Consider the following 4875-nt stretch of genomic DNA (forward strand, 5'->3'; position numbering starts at 1 on the left):
TGTGGGCAAAGACATGCTTGCAAGGACAAGGAGAGTCCTGGAGACACGTGCCAATTGGATTGAGGTGCCAGCAAACAGAGAGGTGGCATCACCACCAGCCAGATTTTCTAGTGGGTGCTGGCAGGGAGCAGCACAGAGCCTGGCTACGTGGCTGAGCCCAGCGTGTGCCAGGCAGTGCCAGGAGGAGGACAAGGGCAGGTTATACCTGCAGGACAGGAGGCTCCACTTCCATGACATGTGACTGCAGAAAGGGCTAGGGGAGCCTGGGAGCCAGCTCTGCACCATGGGCACCACACAGGCTCAGCTGGGGCACACACGTGGCAGCTGAGACTGCCCATGGGGGGCAGCTGGGCATTGCTGCATAGTCCAGTTTGCTGCTAGATCCCAGTGTCAAGGAGATCTGGCATAAGAGAGACCTGATCTGTTTGTCCAAGGCATTGATGGATCTTCTCTTCTTAGTTGAGAGCACTGCAGGAGCAAATCTTCCCCTGGCAAGGAGGAGCCATATCCCAGCACCATTAGCCATCTGGACATCAACATCAGTGGGCATGGACATGCATTTGGATGCTTGAAGGCTGGAGGAGCTTGTCCCAGCAGCCAGGCCTGTCTCCTACCACACTGTGGTAGGAGAGTCCATGGGGCTTGCAGGGATCCATGAAGACTGGCCCAGCTCTTCAGTCTTGGAAACCCTGTGGCCTGGGTCTTTGGCCAGTGTGGACCAAAACATCTGTCCCAGATGATGCTTTCTCTGGTATTCAGGACCATCAAAATGGGGGAGGTTACAGCCTCCACCCCACTGCTTCTGCCCTCAACCTGGCTTCCAGGTAAAGGCTGCCAAGGCCTGGTCAGGCAGTGGTCACCATCTCCTGGTTCAGATAAGGAGGCTTCACCATCTGCACCCCGTGCTGCTCTCCCAAGGGTTTTTGAGCCACTGTTCCTCAGGGATCTGGCACCAGCATTTGGGATAGAATTGAGGCAGTCCTGCCATGGCTCTTCCTGTCAGTGCTTTGTCCTGCTGAGGAAAGGCTGGTGGGGAAGGTTTTGCAAGGCTCCACAAAGTAGCCACCTGGCTCCCTGTCATCCAAGCAGCACAGGATGCTACCTCCCAGCCACGAAACCCTGGGGAGATGCTGAACAAAGCTCAGCTTGTGTAAACCAAGCCAGCCCTGGTGAGGTGTCTGCCACCTCCCTGGCCTCCTGCCCTCCCTGCTCAGCCTATCTCAGCCCACATTTAACAATTACCTCCTCTCCACACAGCTCCCCAAGTGCTGTGAGAAATGCGGGCCAACTCCCCACTGGCAACTCCTGTCTGCCTCCCAGGAGTTACGTCAGTGGGGAGTTGGACCATGCACATCTTCTGTGCAGCACCTGGCTATGTGGGAGCCAGCACCAGCCCTGGGCCTGCCAGGGGTGATCCTGGGCATCAGCTGAGCATTCCCAGGAGGCAACAGCATCCCTTCCATGCCCCAGCAAGTGAAAGATGGTGCCCTGCCCTCGAATTGCAGGGAAAGGGGTTCTGGCAGGTGCATTTACCTGAGCTGGAAGTGGTCCAGGGGAGTGGAATTAACGCCCTGGCTCTGGTTGTAGGGGAGCATCAAGACAGCAGGGCAGAAGGCAGCATGTTGTGGCTGATACTTGGAGTATCAAACCCAACACAACTCAGCACTCCTGCAGAGTGTGCTGAGATAGTCTGACCCATCCACAGTGTCCCTGCCCTTGGCTAACTGTGCAGAGAGTCAGCCTGGAAGCCACCACCTGGAAGCCACCACCCACACGTCCAGCTCTGTCCCCTCGCTGACAGCATGCACAGCTCAGCACATGATATCTGCGTGTTATGGCCAGCAGGAATCACTCCCACAAAACCAAGTGTCTCTCAAAGCATTGCCACTGCCTGTCCTGGGACAGCCGTGCCCAGCTGGCATGCCACAGTCCGGGACTCAGCAGTGCTCAGCCTGGCACTGCTGTCGGGTGTGGCACTGCGGGCAGTCCCCGTCCCTCCCTCTCCCCGTGTGGACGCTGTACTGTCACCAGGGGAGACAGTGGCACTCCTCCCCATGCTGGCAGGACACACACCACCTCCTTGCCCCAGAGGGACCCAGCTCTGCCGGGCTCAGCGTGGGAGGCTTCTGGTGGCACCGGGCTGGGTGAGCAGTGAGGAGCCCGGGGATGGTGAGGCAGCAGCCAGGCACAGGGCCCGAGCTCAGGAGCATCGTGCTCAGGGCTGAGCACTGGGGAGCACTGGAGGGACTGGGAGGTAAGGCAGGGAGCAGAGGCCTTCTGCACCCATCTCTCCCAAATGGGACAACCCTCCTTCACTCCACCTCTTCTCCCAATCCTCTTCCATCCATGCAGCCTCCTCAGCCCCTGCCTCCTGCTTCCCACACACCTCCTCTTCTCTTCAGTGGTACCCAAATCACCTCTGGGTAGGGCTGAGACACTGGAGCAGGGGACTGGACTGGGGGATGCTGAAATGATGTAACACCCTTGTGCACAGAGTGGGGCATCCCCCATGTGATAATCCGGGCTCACTCTGCAAGAGGTGACATCACTGGGGATGTCCTGGTGATCTTTTATTTTGGGCAGCCTCCCCTCCCTGGCTGCTCTCGAAGGGTGCCCATCACTAAGGTATCTAAGTGCACACGCTTGCTCTGTTGGCTCTGGAGCAGACACAGCCCTGACTGGTGGTGGGAGAGAGTGAGATGGGTGGTGATGTGGCCCAGGGTGGTGATGTGGCCCTGCCATCCCCTTGTGCCTCTGCCTGCCCTTCTAGGCACGAGATGGCTCTCGTATCTCCTGAATAGCTGGTGCTAGCTCTGGCTGGCTTTTTGAGATTCCCTGTGCCCTTACCCATCCTGGCAAAGGAGAGGGAGCCAGCAGCTGGCCCAGGGGCTGGAAAAGGCAAGAAGACTCAAATACCCACCGGGAGGTGGAAAATGGCCCAGAGCAGGAAGCACAGCAAGGTGGGGTGTTGACGTCTGCCATCTATTATTCCCGCTCTGCATCAAAAGGCTGAGATGAAAGTCTCTGGCCACAGCCCTCACCACAAAAACGTGGACCCCTCTCCTGAAATTACTGCTCCCCTTGAAGGAGGAGAACAATTTGCCTGAGCGGTGGAGGAGAAAGCCATGTTTACATGCCAGGTTTCAAGTGCTGCTCCCCAGCTGCTTCACGGTAATTACATCGTTAGGAGGGGATGAGTTTCTGGGGCTTGGTTCTGGGGTGTTTGTTTATTTGCAGCCCCAGTGCGGGGCAGATGGCAAGGGAGAGCCACTCTGCTGGCAGCTGGAGCACCAGCTCCCACCGAGCCTGGCTGAGGGATGCTGTGGTCCCTGCTGAGCATGGGGCCAGGCCAGCCCCAGGCTTTGCAGAGGCACAGGGGAGAAAGGTGCCAGGTGGAAAAAGACATCTCCCCAGAAGAGCAGGGATGGAGCTGCATCCCCACATCCTAAAGTGCTGGGACTGCAGCAACCCGTGACAGGAATGGGGAGTCAGGAGGCTCCTGGAAGAACATGGACCAATTGCATCTGCAGCTCTGCTCGCAGCTTGAGCACCCCTGAACTGAGCATGGGCTGGTCCCCAAGTCAAGAAACAAAAGCGCCTCACAGCCCTGCCCAGTTCAGCCTTGATTTAGAGCTATGCTTCACTGCAGGGCATACGTGCCATGGGGCATTCACCTCACAAAATGCCTCCGGGGATGTCTCCTCAAGGCATCTCCTACAGCAGCAGCACCAGGCTACAGACTCCACAAGGACCTGGCTCCCTCTCAGTCTGGGTGACATGTGGCATGAATGTGGCACCAGGAACAGGATTTCTGGGTCCTATTCCCAGCCTGGCTGTTTCTTGCTGTGTTATCCTAGGTGCTCTCCTGTGCTGGCACCACAGCTGACAGCACACATCTTGCAGGCCTAACCTACTGTCTGCTAAGGGTTTCCAGGGAAAAACTGCTTACCATCCAGCACATCCCACTGCTGTCAGGCTCCTCTCTCAGCCCAACCAGCACCCCCTGAAGGGGAGCCCCTGCAGGTCTGGGCTATCTGCCCTGCAGCCAGGGCTGCTGCCAAGGGACCTTGCAGGAGTGGTTTCAACAAAGACAATCCAGGACACCACATCCCATGACAGCCTTCAGCATCCATGAACAGTCAGCAGGACACATTATGACAGCACAGATTACTTCTCCTTGTAAGGCTTGGCAGGCAGTGTGTGCAGGTAGAGGGATGTGGGGCCAGTGGCAGTGCTGCTGACCTCCACTTCACAGCCACTTCAGGTTTACTGTGGGTTCTACATCTGGACGCACATGGCAGAATCTTCTCCTGATTTTGCATCTCTCCTGTCACAGCCTCCACCTTCTGAGGACAGGTGTCCTCAAAGGTTGTCAGCTTGCCAGGCTCAAGCTCCTCCAGCACTGCAGATTCCTTGACCCTGGCTAAAAGCATTTCAGTATGCTGGTGCCTTCTTGCTAGCCCAAAAATAGAGAAATTGATCTCCCAACCCTTATCTCTCAGAAGGTTTGGAGTAGACCTTTAGCCCGTACAGAGCTATCAATACCAGCCCAGCTTTGCTCAGCAGAAGCCCCTTCCTCTGACAGGTATTTACCCCAGCTGCTCGAAGCAGAGGACTTGCACTGGCAATGTCATGGTGTGGTACATCCTTATTTTTAGGCAGCTGTTGCAAACAGCTGGAGATTTTGGCATCAGCTTTTTCCTCATTCTTTACATGGAGCCAGACCTTCAGGATGCCTCCAGGGACATGTGCATCAGCACTTGGTCCGACAGTACAATTAAGCACAGAGTCTGGGGACCTCTTGGGATGACACATGTTCCTGGGCCGGTGCAGGGAGTGTGGTCAGTGCTGCGGCAGAGGGGTGCAGCTGTGCCA

This window comes from Passer domesticus, chromosome 10, assembly GCF_036417665.1.
Source record: "Passer domesticus isolate bPasDom1 chromosome 10, bPasDom1.hap1, whole genome shotgun sequence".
NCBI classification, from domain to species: Eukaryota; Metazoa; Chordata; class Aves; order Passeriformes; family Passeridae; genus Passer; species Passer domesticus.